Raw genomic sequence first — 16247 nt, 5'->3', positions numbered from 1 at the left:
AATTGGCCTGGCATGGTGGTGGGCACCTATAATCCCAGCTACTCAGGAGGTTGAGGCAGGAGAACGACTTGAACCTGGCAGGCAGAGGTTGCAGCGAGCTGAGATCACAGCACTGCACTGCAGCCTAAGCAATAAAGTGAGATTCTGTCTCTGAAGAAATGAAGAAGAAAGAAAGAAGGAAGGAAGGAAGGAAGGGAGGGAGGGAGGGAGGGAGGGAGGGAGGGAGGGAGGGAGGGAGGGAGGGAGGGAAGAAAGAAAGAAAGAAAGAAAGAAAGAAAGAAAGAAAGGGAGAGAAAGAGAAAGAGAAAGAGAAAGAAAGGAAGAAAGAAAGAAAAAAAGACAGAAAGAAACACCTCATAACCTTTTATTTCCTACTGTTGTAGTAATTGCTCTAGAAAGAAAGACAATATATTGGGCACATTGGTATTGTTCTGTGGTGAGCAGTTCTATGTAAACTTACCCTCAAAGGCCAAGGGCACTGAGAGGCCAAAGAAAGAGGCTGACAAATCGAGTTTCTCAGAAATAAATAATTAATGGGGACCTTTGAACAGAAGCTATGTGTCCAGTGGCTGCAAGAGGGTGGAACCCATGCCCGTCCTCCAGAAAGTTTACTTTCTATAGCAAATTTTTATGCTAAAACATGAGCACCTGGCCATGCCTCACACTTCCTTGCGGAAGCTCCTGACCACTGGAGAGGTTAGATAAGCATCTTTGTGAGACATTATCTATGCTACGGCCAACGTTTAAAGACCTTGTTGCCAAATACCTCGGTATGCGGGAGTCAAACATCTGTCATCATATTTTCCCTTCAAGATGAAATCACTCTGGCCATGCAGCAGGCTGTATACCTACACTCCACTCCTCAGTACTGGTCCTTGCAATCTCACCTGCCCACCTGTTCCTTGATAGTCCCTGGGTCTAGAGGGAGGGTGCTTGATATCGTATAGCTATAGCAGCAGCTCATTGGCTTTACTGGAGGAAAATGCTGCAGCAACAGTAAAGGCAAAACCAGGACTGTAAGGAACATAGGAGCACAACACGTAAACCAAGAAGCAGCTTCTGCCACCAGGTGCCCCAGGACCGAAGCCAGCTATGAAGCCAGTAACAACTACGGCATTCAACACAGGGGTTCAGTCTGAGAAACTGGTCATTTGTTTTATATAGTCTCTCCAATCTCATCCTTGGAAAGGAGATACCCACCAAGGCAGGCCAGAAGCATGGGAGAGTGGCATGAGGCCGCATACCCAACCAATGTTTTTCTTTTTTTTTTTTTTTTTTTGAGATGGAGTCTTGCTCTGTTGCCCAGGTTGGAGTACAGTAGCATGATCTCAGCTCACTGCAACCTCCGCCTCCCAGGCTCAAGCGATTCTCCTGCCTCAGCCTCCCAAGTAGCTGGAATTACAGGCACCCGCTACCACACCCAGCTAATTTTTGTATTTTTAGTAGAGATGTGGTTTCACCATGTTGGCCAGGCTGGTCTCGAACTCCTGAGCTCCATTGATCCACCTGCCTCAGCCTCCCAAAGTGCTGGGATTACAGGCATGAGCCACTGTGCCCGGCCCCAACAGATGTTTTTCTGTAAGCCAACAGCATACTCTTGGGTCCATTGTAGGAAAAGGTTTGCTTCATAGGTGGCAGCTGGTGATAGTACTGACAGAACGTGACAACTAAGGATGAAAGGAAACAAACTTAGTGGGTATTTGCAAGGAAATTTCTTTTCCATCTGTTAGAATACACCAGTCCATTCATTTAGAGTAGTTAGTATAGAGTCAGCTCTTGGCTTTTGTAAAGGGAAAGGGGCCATATACCAACCATGTTGCCCAGGGATGAAGTGTCAGCAGCCGTGGTCAAAGTAATTTGATTGAGAGTACACCATATTAGAGAGCTCACCACCATGCCATGGGGTATGTTTCCCCTGACCATTTATAACGAGTGATCAGGGACCAGTATTCAATAAGATCAATGGGAACCACTCTAACTATTGAGGATATTCCCCCCTCTCTGGCAGGAAATAGCCTATCCAGCCTGGGTGTATTTGCCATTCTAAGCCCCAGTGCAGTGTCCCCTCCTCTGGTAGAATGTCTGTCACTATCTTCATGCAGAAAATATGGTGGGTGTCAACCAGGTCTGAAAGCAAAGCAGTCCTCTCAGTTACCCGTATGTGAACAATAGTAGGCTTGGGGAATGGTGGTCCCAACCTATCACATGGGGCAGGCACCTCATCCCTTTCTCTGAAGTTAAAGAAATAAGGGCTTCAGATCACACATTCATCCACCTTTGCAAGGTAGGTTTCTCCAGGAAAGTTTGAATTTGTGCTTCTTTTTTAAAAAAAAACTTTTATTTTAGGTTCAGGGGTACATGTGCAGGTTCCTTATATAGGTAAATTGCATGTCACAGGGGTTTGGCGTACAGATTATTTCATCACCCAGGCAATAAGCTTAGTATCTTATAGGTAGTGTTTCGATCCTCACTCCCTCCACTCTCAAGTAGGCCCTGGTGTCTGTTCCCTTCTTTGTGTCCATGTGTACTCAATGTTTTGCTCCCATTTACAAGTGAGAACCTGCGGTATTTGGTTTTTTGTTCCTGTGTTAGTTCGCTTATAATACTGTTTCCCCTAACCATTTATAGCGGGTGATCGTGGGTCCAGTATTCAATAGGAGCAATGGGGAACCACTCTAACTGTTGAGGATATTCCTCCATCTATGGCAGGAAACAGCCTATCCAGCCTGGGGGTATTTGCCATTCTAAGCCCCAGTGCAGTGTCCTCTCCCCTGATAGTATATCTGTCAGTGTTGTTATGCACAAAATATGCTGGTTGTCAATCAGGTCTGGGAGCAAAGCAGTCTTCTCAGTTACCCATATGCAAACAGTGGTAGGCTTGGGGTACGGTGGTCCCAACAAGTCATATAGAGCAAGCATCCTGCTTTGGCTGAAGTTAAATAAATAAGCCCTGCAGATAACACATTCATCCACTCTAGCAAGGTAGGTAATAAGTGATATGGTTTGGATCTGTATCTCCACCAAATCTCATGTCAAATTGTAATCCCCAATGTTGGAGGTGGGGCCTGGTGGGAGGTGATTGGATCAAGGGGGTGGATTACTCATGAATGGTTTAGCACCACCCCCTTCGTACCATTCTCACAATAGTGCGTGAGTTCTTGTGAGATCTGGTTGTTTAAAAGTGTATAGCACTTCCTCTCTGACTCTCTTTTGCTCCTGCTCCTGCCATGTGAGATGCTTGTTCCCCCTTTGCCTTCCACTATGATCAGAAGCTTCCAGAGGCCTCTCCCAAAGCAGAAGCTGCTATGCTTCCTGCATAGCCTGCAGAATGGTGAGCCAATTAATCCTCTTTTCCAGTTACCCAGCCTCAGGTATTTCTTTATAGCAATGTGAGAACGGATTAATACTGTAGGTTTCCCTAGGAAACTTTTTTTTTTTTGAGACAGAGTCTCGCTCTGTTGCCCAGGCTGGAGTGCAGTGGTATGCTCTTGGGTCACTGCAACCTCCGCCTCCCAGGTTCAAATAATTCTCCTGCCTCAGCCTCCAGAGTAGCTGGGATTACAGGTGGGTGCTACCATGTCCGGCTAATTTTTGTATTTTTTTTTTAAATAGAGATGGGGTTTCGCCATGTTGGCCAGGCTAGTCTCGAACTCCTGACCTCAAGTGATCCTCCCACCTTAGCCTCCCAAAGTGCTGGGATTACAAGTGTGAGCCACTATGCTCAGCCTCCCCAGGAAACTGAATTTGTGCTTTCAGAAGACCAGTTTTCTTTTTAGTTAACCCTGCTGTTTGGAGGTTACATGGGAGATGAAAGTGCCATGATCTGTTGTGTTCCCTGGCCCAGTCCTGCACATCATGTCCAGCAAAATGGGTCTTTTGGTTACTGTCAATGTGTCAAAGATATCCATACATAGTACTGAGAGCCTCTAAACCTTTAATAGTACTGGCTTGATTAGCTCACTTACAAGGACAAACTTACAGCAGTTCAGTAGCAATATCTACACAGGCCAATACATACATTTTGTCTTGACTTACAAAAAGAAGCCCTATATAATTCATTTGCTGATCTGTTATAGGGTGGACAGCCCTATGAGTGTGTCCTGCATGATATGGTATATAGTGTGGATGAAATCAAGAATGTGGTATACATTTGTATTAGTCCGTTTCTACACTGCTATAAAGAACTACCTAAGACTGAGTAATGTATAAAGGAAAGAAGCTTAATTGACTCACAGCTCCATGTGGCTGGGGAGGCCTCATCAAACTTACAATCATGGCAGAAGGCAAAGGGGAAGCAAGGACCTTCTTCACATGGCAGCAGGACAGAAAGAGAGCAAAGAGGGAACTGCCAAACACTTTTAAACCATCAGATCTCGTGAGAACTCACTCACTATCATGAGAACAGCATAGGGGAACCGCCCCCATGATCCAGCCACCTCCCCTGACATGTGTGAATTACAATTCAGTATGAGATTTGGGTGTGGACACAGAGCCAAACCATATCAACATTTTTAACAGCTATTGGGAGGTCAGCATATTTTAAGGGCAATCCTGCCTTCTTGGCTATCTCCAAGCCTACTCTTGCACTTCTATGACTACTTTTGTTATGTACCCAGGTCTCTATTCATTGGCCTGGGACAGAGCACAATGCTTCTAATTGTTCTTAGGGTGTCAGCTTCTATATTTCCTGGAACTGAGTCTTATTGTGTACCACTACATGAAATACCAACTATTTCATCAGCTGCAGGGTATTGCAGCTTCTCTATATGTCTTGCCACATGTTCATGCCTTATATGGGTTTGTGCATAAACATCCATTTTTCTTGTTGCCACTGGACTAGCCACATAATTAGGCCTTTGAATGTAGCCCAGCTATCAGCACAAAGAGCTAGGGGCCAGGGCTTATGTGTGATTATTAACCAAGCAGCTTGCGACTCAGCCCACTGTCTACTGTGATGGGTACTTATATCAAGCCAGATTGTATCAGTTTGTGGTCATATAGCAACAGCGGTCCAAGTACAGGGGTTTCCCTTGCTGGAGCCATCTGTATACCAAGCATGATCAGGGATGCATAACACTCCTTTGCTTATTGTGTCAGGCACTGGAGTAGGAAGAGGCAAAGGGATGTCCTTTGGTTGCTCACATATAACAAGGCCTAACACAGCATGCAATTCTGGGCTTAAGGGATTGGTTACCAGGACACTTCACTGTTGCAAATAGGCATGCCATTTATTCAAGATAGGTGTCTGGGATTTAAACGGAGGTGGGTGATTTAAATAATCCTTCTATCCATCCCTTGATTGGTAGACCAGTTCTCACAGTCATGGGAAGGGTCTTTGCTAATGATTCCACCTGCTGTAAAGCATACACTGCTAGCACTTGTTCAATGGGAGAGTACTGATAGGGACAGGAGGCAGAGAAATTCTAGGCAGAAGAAGTGGAGTCCCTGACAAGGGCCCCACCTTCAAGCCTGGAACCGCAGCCCAAAGTGAGAACTTCACATCCCCGTTTTCCTGCTCGAATGTTGCCTTTTCCAAAACCACCCCTGACCCACCATGCTCTCCATCCTGTACATATAAAAACCCCAGGCTCCACTGGCAGAGAGCAGAGAAAGGGAGAAGAAAAGAAGCAGCTGAACATTGGAGAGATGCAGTTTGACTTCAGAGGGATGGCTTGACGGCAGGACTTTTGAGAACAGTCTGGCTGAAGACGGCCAGACTTCAGGGGAAGAATACTCTCCTGCTCCTTCCTCTTTCCAGCTCCCTTTCCTGCTGAGAGTCACTTCCATCGGCAATAAAATCCCCTGCATTTGTTATCCTTCAATTCATTCGTGCAGTCTGATTTTTCCTGGATGCTGGACAAGAACTCGGAATACAAAAAGGCTGTCACACTGACCCTCTGCCCTCACGAAAAGGCAGAGGGTCCACTGAGCTGTTAAACACTTACTTAAGCCATCCTCGGACAGTAAAGCTAAAAGAGCTCACTGTAACGCACGCCCTCTGGGGCTTTGGGGGCCCGCGGGAGTTTTATCCTCCTTGGATGCTGCCTTGGGGCATGCACAGAGTTTTGCTCCTGCCAGCACCCAAAAGCACTTTCCCTGGCTCTTACACCGGCTCACCTGCATGCTTCCCATCCCACAAGGGGTTGAGATCTGTGGGCTGAGTAAGCGAGGCACCCCTGTCATGAGGCCTGTGAAGGGGTCAGGGAAAATTTCCTCTTTCAGTATCTGGCTTCGCTGCTTTCCATAATTGTGACCAAAATCTTAAAGGGATTGACTTACCATACCGTGGTTGCCGTAAGGCCCAACTCATGCCCACAGGAGTAGCAGTAACATCCAAAGTCATCTCTACTCCCTCTAAAGGGGTGCCTGAGGCTTGTGCCTGCTATACTAGCACTTTAGCCTGTTCAAAGCTCCCTGCTGTGATGTGTCTCAGTTTCAATGTGTCCTTTCTCTAATAAGTCCATAGAGTGGCCTCAAACATTGGGCTAAGGGTGGGACAAATGCTCTCTAATATCCTAAAAGACCCACAAATGTTTGGATTTCTCTTCTGTTTTCAGAGTTGGATGTTACTGGATTTTGTCCATTAATGTACCCAATGTAAAAGGAATCTTACCCCACCATGTAACCCCTAAAACCTCACTGCAGGCCCTGGGCCCCAGATCTTCTGAAGGGTTGATTTCCCACCCTTGTTCCAGAAGATGATTGCACAATGCCCTCAGACTTTCATAATACACATGAACATCTCAGAGGTTAACATCATATTATAAATATAAGAAGACTAAAAAAGAGAAGTCAGGAATGAGAGCAAAGACAAGTCTGTAGCTATCACTGGGTGACAAATTGTAGGAGTGTGAAATAGCCCTAGGGCAGCACTTGAAAGGTCCACTGGAAACCTTGCCAGGTAAAAGCGAATTGGTTTTATGATTATTTGGACAGTACAATGCAGAAAAAGGTATTAGCCAAACCTAAGACAGCATGATGTGTACCCAGGACAGACACAATGTGGCTGACTACCTGAGTAATTTAAGAAACTGCAGCTTGTATGGCCAGGGTTACCTTGTTCAATTTCTGGTAACCAGCAGTCATCAGCCAGGCCTGGTCAGGTTTGCATGCAGGCCAGATGAAACTGATAATCTTGCTTTGAGTTGGCCAGATAATATGTACCTTTTAAGTTCCTCAATAGCTGCACTTATTACAGCATGCCCCTCAGGCAATTTGTATTGTTTAACGTTGACAACCTACCTGGGGCTAGAAAATTGTACGGGTCCATTTTGACCTCTCCTGAGAATACCTGTACTATACCCATCTTTAATCTGAATTCTTCCACTGAAGTTTATAGTCTTTCCTAACAGAATATCCATGCCTAAAATATTTTATGGAATAGAGGAAATAAGCACCATATATGGGGCAGAGGACACTTTCCCCAAACCGAGATGTATTAAAGTCCTTTTTACTGGGATCATTTGTCCCCCATAACCATCAATGGCAGACCATTGACCAAAGGGTCTTTCTGAATGTGTCCATGGATTAAAGTACATTCCGTCCCTAGTAAGGCAATAGTCTTATTTCTCAGGACCAGTAAGTGATGAGCTCAATATGGGGCCTCTGGTCGTCCTTTATTGCTCAAACATGGGATTAACCTCGGCCCTAGTAATTTCAGAGCCCGGATGGGATCCACCCTGATAGTCTGGGGCATTACAAGAAGGGGTCTAGTCTTCCTCTTCTGCAGGAGGGGCAGAAAGGAAGCAACCAAATTGCTGTTCAGGCGGTAGTTCCCTCTATGTGACTGCTAATACAGCATTAGGTTGTTTGTTTTTTATTGGGGTGTTTCTGCTCCCAATAAATCATGCCACATTTACTTACATGTGCCCTCTTATCTATCCCTTTCCCTTTTTTTTCCTCCTTCTTTCTGTGGGATTTTCTTTTTCCCTTTTGCTAACCCTCGTCGGGTTCCCAAGCTTACCCTGTCCGTGGTTTGCTCAGTTTTTTCCAAATTTGCAATGGCTTGTCCCACATCATATACATCTTGTTCCACTCCAGGCCTCAACAAAGACAAAAAAGGGCCCTGACATTCTCTTCATGCGTGCTGTAGCAATCTATTTCTCACTCTGGCAGTAAAAACTGCTATATCAGTTCCTGGCTTTCCTCATTCCTAATTCCCAGAGAAGCCCCAGGGCCTCTTTGATTGACCACCGGCAGGTTGTCCCTCCTGGTAATTCTTTTTCATTAGGCCAAGCCTCTCTCATAGCTAGAATAATCCATTCCATAAGGCTATTCTTCCTGAGTTATGAAGGCATTGCTGCAGGACCAGGTGGGTGATGATGTTAATCATTTTTCTCTGCTTGATTCCCAGCTAAAGAAAAACCCTGTGTCCCACAATTGGACCATCTAAGAGGTCAGTGGTTCCTTAGGTGGTTGTTTAAATGTCTCTGCAATCTTTAAGAGTTCTGTAGCAGTGAGATAGTGATAGTGAGAGTGATATACACTGATAGTGAGATTCTCCTGGATCGGCCAACTCCCATTTTGCTGGAGTTGTTCAGCTTTCACTTTCCTGTGCACGAGGGATGAGCTTGCCAATGATCTTCATTCCCCTCTTCAGCTATGACTTCTATGTCATCGAAATATTCCTCTCCACAACATTCCCAGGGATTCCAAATTTTCACATCCCAGTCGGGCTTAGTTATGACAGCTTTACTTTCTGGTCATTTCCATTTCATTCCCCCTAGGCGGACCAATCTATCTACATGCTAAGGTTTCAATTTTTGTTCTCTTGGTCGTCAATTTTCTTCATTATGTTGGATGCAAGGAGAAAAGTCAAAAGTCACGTGTCTTTTTCTTGTTGCAATTCCTTCCCTAGCCATTTAATTTTCGCCTCTGCTGCTAGCTGGGCCTCCAGTGCCAAATGAACAGCCCAGAGAAGTGGCCAGCCCACTGGATAGGTTATCCACCATCCTTCCCTATCGCAGTGCACTATATGGCTTTCAGTTAATAACTCCTTTTGAGTTTTCAGGATGTCCCATTACTCATGCGGAGGTCCACAAGCATCTAATAGAGGTGTCACACCACCCCACATAGATGTTGCTGGCCACTCTGGAGTTTCACACACAGATGCTTCATTCCCCTTACCCATTTCTTTTTTTTTTTTTCATATCAGATGAATAATGTGCTGATGTCATAACAAGGTTCGAGAAAGGCACATCTCACATAAGCACATGAACACCCAATCATCATGCTTAGGAACTACAAAAGGATCAATTTCTTAGTTCTTCAGCTCCTGCCTGGCTCAGCAAATGTTCCACAGTAGCTGGTATATGCAAACCCACCCCTAAAGGCCAAGGGAACTGAAAGGCAGAAGAATAAGGCTGACAAACCCAGTTCTCAGAAAGGAATATTTAATAGGGACTTAGGAATGCAAGCCATCTCAGGGAGCTCTAAGAGGGTGGAACCCCGCACCCGCCCATCAGAAAGTATTCTTTCTATAGCATGCTTTTAGAGTAAAGACATGTCCAGCCAGTCTGGTCTTAGACTTGCTTGCCAAAACTCTGGAAAACTGGGGAGGCCGGGCACAGTGGCTCACACCTGTAATCCCAACACTTTGGGAGGCCGAGGCGGGCAAATCACTTGAGGTCAAGAGTTTGAGACCAGCCTGGCCAACATGGTGAAACCCTGTCTCTACTAAAAATGCAAAAATTAGCCAGGTGTGGGTGGCAGTTACCTGTAATCCCAGCTACTCTGGAGGCTGAGGCAGGAGAATTGCTTGAACCCAGGAGGTGAAGGTTGCAGTGAGCCAAGATTGCACCACTGCACTCCAGCCTAGGTGACAGAGTGAGACCCTGGAAGAGAAAGAAAGAGAGAGAGAGAGAAAGAAAGAAAGAGAGAGAGAGAGAGAGAAAGAGAGAAAGAGAAAGAGAAAGGAAAGAAAAGAAAAGAGAAAGAAAGAAAGAAAGAAAGAAAGAAAAAGAAAAGAAAGAAGGAAAGAAAACTGGGCAGATTAAATAAGCTTATTATTAAGGTTATCTATACTGCAGGAACTGTTTAAAAACCTTGCTGCAGAACACTTCGGTATGCAGGAGTCAAATATTGATCATGATGGTGGATTTGCTTCAAGATGGCACCATTTTTGCCATAAACTGGCTGTTTTCTTGCAGGTATATGGAACACACTTTACCTTTTTAAACCCTAAATTAAATAAAATAGTGAAGCTCCTCAATTTCTGGGTGATCCCACAACCATGCACTCAGGTGAATTCCCCCACCCTCTTCAATACATTACACCCAGGAAATCTAAGAAACACGGTCAGGCCTTTGGATACATTTACTGCAGAAGGGAACCGGAGCATGGAATCATGGGAATCCACCTCCCAGGGCCCAACACTTTCATCCTGAGCTTGCACATGAAACAATAATGAACAAGATTTTTACCTAAAGGGGATGGGTAGGAACATGGTGAAAAGGAGGGGATGGGAAGTAGGGATGAGCAGGGAGGAACACTTTTATTCTTTTGGTATAGTTTTGCCTCTTTTAGAAGCATAGTAATGTTTCACATATTCCAAAAATAGATACAGAAAAGTGAGGAAGTGGGTGAAAAAATAAATACGTTAAAATAAACTAGGGGGATCCAAAATGGAACGTAAATAGAAACAAAGGAATCTAAGCATATTACAAATGAATAACATAACCACACTAATGGACATGATGAAGAAAATAGCTAATCTGAGTAACTTTGGGAAACAGTTATTTTGACTGGATACTGTAAGACAAAAAGCAAAAATGACTGTATGCAAATATTGTACTTTTTTATTTTTATTTTTTAAATAGAGGTGGGGTCTCCCTATGTTGCCCAGGCTAATCTTGAACTCCTGTGCTCAAGTGGTCCTCCCACCTCGGCCTCCCAAAGTGCTTGGATTACAGGCATGAGCCACCATGCCCAGCCAAATTTTGTAATTTAGTTAGTGATTTTTTTTTTAACCCAGGGGTATGGTTAGGAATTCTGAGACTACTTTATGTGTATATGAGGATTGAGCAAATTAGTAAAATAGAGATAATGATAGCCATGTTTCTCACTGTCTGAGAAAGGCATTACAAATCTGGAAAGAAGGTAGGGCTAGAATAATCCTGAGACCTTGGACTGGAATCAGAGATGTCAGTATGAACCCAAGGTACATTCTGCAAAACAACCTGCCTATGTCCTTCAAAAAAGGCCAATGTCATAAAAGATGAAGAAAGGACAGATTAAGGGAGACTGAAGAGATGAGACAGGTAAATGCAAAGCAGAATCTGGACTGGATCCAGGAACAGAAAAAAAGTTATCTTTTGCTGTAAAGAGCATTATTGGGACTATTGGCACATTTTGAAAAGGTTTTGTTTTTGTTTTTTGAGACAGAGTTTCACTCTTGTCACCCAGGCTGGAGAGCGATGGCGTGATCTTGGCTCACTGCAACCTCTCTGCTTCCCGGTTCAAGCAATTCTCCTGTCTCAGCCTCCCAAGCAGCTGGGATCACAGGCACCCACCACCACACCCAGCTAATTTTTGCATTTTTAGTAGAGATGGGATTTCACCATGTTGGCCAGGCTGGTCTCCAACTCCTGACCTCAAGTGATCCACCCGCCTCGGCCTCCCAAAGTGCTGGGATTACAGGCTCAAGCCACCGCACCCGGCCTGAAAAGGTTTAAAGATTAGATAATTGTGCTGTATCAATGTTAATTTCTTGACTTTGATTATTATATTGTGGTTATATAAGGCAATGTCCTGTTTTCTCTGTTTTTCTTTAGCAAAAACACACTAGTATTTAGGGACATTTATTGTTTCTGTTTGTTTGTTTGTTTTTTGAGACAGAGTCTCACTCTGTTGCCCAGACTGGAGTACAGAGGCGTGATCTCAGCTTACTGCATCCTCCGCCTCCCAGGTTCAAGCAATCCCCCCACCTCAGCCTCCTGAGTAGCTGGGACCACAGGTGTATGCCACCACACCTGGCTAATTTTTTGTATTTTTGGTAGAGATGGGATTTTGCCATGTTGCCCAGGCTGGTCTCGAACTCCTCAGTTCAACTGATCATCCCACCTCGACCTCCCAAAATGCTGCAATTATAGGCCTAAGCCAGCTTGCCAGGCTGACATTTATTAGGGAACCTGCCCCGATATTCATGTAGGTTCTTTTCTATTTTCCTTAAGCGTTGGCCAGCTTGAGAAATAAAGGGACAGAGTACAAAAGAGAGAAATTTTAAAGCTGGGCGTCCGGGGGAGACATCACATGTCAGTAGGTTCCATGATGCCCCACAAGCCATAAAACCAGCAAGTTTTTATTAGGGAGTTTCAAAAGGGGAGGGAGTATATGAATAGGGTATGGGTCACAGACATCAAATACTTTACAAAGTAATAGAATATCATAAGGCAAGTGGAGGCAGGGTGAGATCACAGGACCACAGGACCGAGGCAAAATTAAAATTGCTAATGAAGTTTCGGGCACCATAGTCATTGATAACATCTTATCAAGACATAGGGTTTTGAGAGCAACCGGTCTGACCAAAATTGTTAGGTGGGAATTTCCTCTTCCTAATAAGCCTGGGAGCGCTATGGGAGACTGGGGTTTATTTCACCCCTGCAGTCTTGACCATAAGACAGGCGCACCTGGGGGGGTCGTTCATAGGCCTATACCTCTAGGTGCATATTCTCTTTCTTAGGGATGTTCCTTGCTGAGAAAAAGAATTCAGCCATATTTCTCCCATTTGCTTTTGAAAGAAGAGAAACATGGCTCTGTTCCATCTGGCTCACTGGCGGTCAGAGTTTAAGGTTATCTCTCTTATTCCCTGAACAATTGCTGTTATCCTGTTCTTTTTTCAAGGTGCCCAGATTTCATATTGCTCAAACACACATGCTGTACAATTTATGCAGTTAACGCAATTATCACATGGTCCTGAGGTGACATACCTCCTCCTCAGCTGACAGGATTAAGAGATTAAAGTAAAGACAGGCATAGGAAATCACAAGGGTAGTGATTGGAGAAGTGATAAGTGTCTTTACAATTTATGTTTAGAGATTGCAGTAAAGACAGGCATAAGAAATTATAAAAGTATTAATTTGGGGAACTAATAAATGTCCATGAAATCTTCACAATTCACGTTCTTCTGCCATGGCTTCAGCCAGTCCCTCCATTTGGGGTCCCTGACTTCCTGCAACAGACATTTATATTTAAATGATTCAGAAAAAATTATGTATATATATATATATAATATGCACACATATATATGTACATATATGTTATACATATGTAAAGAAAATGGGATAAAATAATCACATTTGGAGAATCTGGATGAAGGGTATATGAGAGTTCTTTGTACTATTTTTGCAACTTTTTCTGTAAGTTTGAAATTATTTCCAAATAAAGCATTAAAATAAATGCAGAGTATTGGACCTCATCCTTGACTTATTGGATCAGAAGCTCTGGGTCTAGAGTCCAGGAGTATGCATGAAAGGCATTACTTACTGCATCAAAAATTTTTGTAAAGATTATTTTATTTTTTATTATTATTATTTTTACATTTTTTGTAGAAATGGGATCTCGCTAGTTTGCCCAGGCTGGTCTCCAATTCCTGGGCTCACGCTATCCTCCTGCCCTGGGCTCCCAAAGAGTTGGAATTATAGGCCTGAGCCACTGTGCTCTGCCTAAACATTTTATTTTTAAAAATTCCTGTGGACATGTCTGGAGAGAAGCATCAAAAAATTATTGAGAAGGGCTTTGATCATCATGAAAATTCTTAACTTCCAGGGGTCCTGTCATACATAGTTTCCCACATATTTGAAAGAAATCTTAAAGATGTACATAGCTACTGTATTAGTCTGCTCAGGTTGCCATAACAAAATACCATAGACTAGATGGCTTAAACAATAGAAATTTATTTTCTCACAGTTCTGGAGGCTGGAAAGTCCAAGATCAAGGTTTCAGAAAGGTTTGGTTTCTGGTGAAGCCTCTCTTTCTGGCTTGCCAATGGCTGCCTTCATGCAGTGTCATCACATGGCGGAGAGAGAATCTCTTGGGTCTCTTACACTTGTCTCCAGTCAGGGTTCCACCTTCTGATATCATTAACCTTAATCATCTTCTTATAGGCCGTATCTCCCATGCAGTCATGTAGGGTGTTAGGTCTTCAACATACAAATTTTGAGGGAACACAATTCAGTCCACAGCAGCTACTGTATAACACTGATGAAGTCTAGACATGATTGTGGCTTTAGTTAGGGCTACACAGCAGATTATGTGTCCTCTCTTCTCCACACTGAATCTAGGCCTTGGGTCACATTTCTGCCATCTGTGGCCTTCAGATCTGAGCCTTGATCTTGGTCCTTTGTTAACTCTTCCACTTTCACTGCCACTCAGGCCTGACCTTGCACCTGGTTCTCTGTTCAGTTTTCTCTCTTTCTTTCTTTCTTTTTTTTTTTTTTGAGATGGAATTCCACTCTGTCGCCCAGGCTGGAGTGCAGTGGTGTGATCTCTGCTCACTGCAACCTCCCCCTCCCGGTTTCAAGTGATTCTTATGCCTCAGCCTCCTGAGTACCTAGGATTACAGGCATGTGCCACCACGCCTAGCTAATTTTTGTATTTTTAATAGAGATGGGGTTTCACCATGTTGGCCAGGCTGGTCTCAAACTCCTGACCTCAAGTGATCTGCCTCAGCCTCCCAAAGTGTTGGGATTACAGGCATGAGCCACTGTGCCTGGCCTGTTCAGTTTTCTCTTTATGCCTACTTCTGTTAATGCTTCCACCCCAATGCCCCACTTGTTGGGGTGTCTCTGTTAACTATTTCATCATCAACTCATTTCTAGCATGAAAACCAAACCTGACTTCTTTTTATTTTTCCTCCATCAATGCCTCTTCGGATCTGTGAATTAAATCCAGGTTTCTTAACACCATTAGTTTTCCCACTCTGATTTATATATTAAACCTAGAGCTCAGTTATAGATTTTAGCATTAATGTTCCTATTTTTTGACATTGAACCTGGCTGGCTGTTAAATTTTTTTGGGGGGGGTCTTGCTCTGTCACCCAGGCTGAAGTGCAGTAGCACAATCATAGCCTACTGCAGCCTCGAAGTCCTGGGCTCAAGTGATCCTCCTGCCTCAGTTTCTGGAGTAGCTGAGATTACAGGCATGTACCACTGCACCCAGCTAACTATTTTTTTTTTTTTTTTTTTGTAGAGATGAGTTCTTGCTATGTTGCCCAGGTTGGTCTTGAACTCCTGGGCTCAAGAGATCCTCCTGCTTCAGCCTCCCAAAGTGCTGGGATTACAGGTGTGAGCCACTGCACCCAGCCCTATTAAGTCTTTAATCATCAATGACCCTCAGATTTTTTGTTTTGTTTTGTTTTGTTTTTTGAGACGGAGTCTCACTCTGTCACCAGGTGGGAGTGCAGTGGCACGATCTCGGCTCACTGCAACCTCTGCCTCCCGGGTTCAAGCAATTCTCCTGCCTCAGCCTCCCGAGTAGCTGGGACTACAGGAGCACACCACCATGCCCAGCTAATTTTTGTGTTTTTAGTAGAGACGGGATTTTAGCGTGTTGGCCAGGATGGTCTCGATCTCTTGACCTTGTCATCTGCCCACCTCGGCCTTCCAAAGTGTTGGGATTACAGGCATGAGCCACTGCACCCAGCCGACCCTCAGTTTTAACCTCAAACCTGTTAATTATTCCACTATCAATGTGTCTATATTGTAGATCTTAAACCTGGGCCTCTGTTAACATTTTTTTTTTTAACCACCAGTGCTCCTGGGGCTTTGATCCAGAGCTCAGGATCTCTGTTGAGATTCCATCAATTTCCTTTGAAATTTGAACTTTGACTTGGAATTTCCTTTAACTTTGAACTCAGGCCCTTGATGCAATTCTGACATAACAGCCTGGACCCCTCATCTAGGCCCATCCTATGTGAACTTAAATCTGATTCAAACCATTGATCGTTTCTCTTGTTAATACCCTATGCTTCAATCAAATCTTCCACCCCCATTGGCCCTCTGGTTTGACTTAAACATTGGGCATTGTGGTAGACAGATTAATAGTCCCCCAAAAATATCCCTCTCCCAACCCCTAGAACCTGTGAATATGTTACCTTACATGGCAAAAGGAACTTTGCGGATGTGATTAAGAATTTTAAGATGAGATTTTCCTGGATTATCTAGATGGGCCCAATGTAATCAAGGGTCCTTATAAGAGGGAGGGAGTGCTTTGGGAGGCTGAGTTGGGAGGATTGCTTGAGGCCAGGAGTT

General features: G+C 44.1%; 1 protein-coding gene and 1 non-coding gene across 2 annotated transcripts in view; both read right to left on the bottom strand.

The window, feature by feature from the left end:
* Positions 1-16247, bottom strand: part of LOC129025033 (putative protein SSX6) — a 66059-nt gene that overhangs the window by 27344 nt on the left and 22468 nt on the right. The gene's annotated exons all lie outside the window — the stretch shown is intronic.
* LOC129025575 (small nucleolar RNA U13) lies at positions 9149-9252 on the bottom strand. The gene has a single exon (XR_008497320.1). It is a non-coding gene; the product is annotated as a small nucleolar RNA U13 (small nucleolar RNA).

The sequence above is a fragment of the Pongo pygmaeus genome, chromosome X (assembly GCF_028885625.2).
Source record: "Pongo pygmaeus isolate AG05252 chromosome X, NHGRI_mPonPyg2-v2.0_pri, whole genome shotgun sequence".
NCBI classification, from domain to species: domain Eukaryota; kingdom Metazoa; phylum Chordata; class Mammalia; order Primates; family Hominidae; genus Pongo; species Pongo pygmaeus.
The sequence above is the reverse complement of the archived record's forward strand: the minus strand, read 5'-3'. Positions and strand labels throughout refer to the sequence as shown.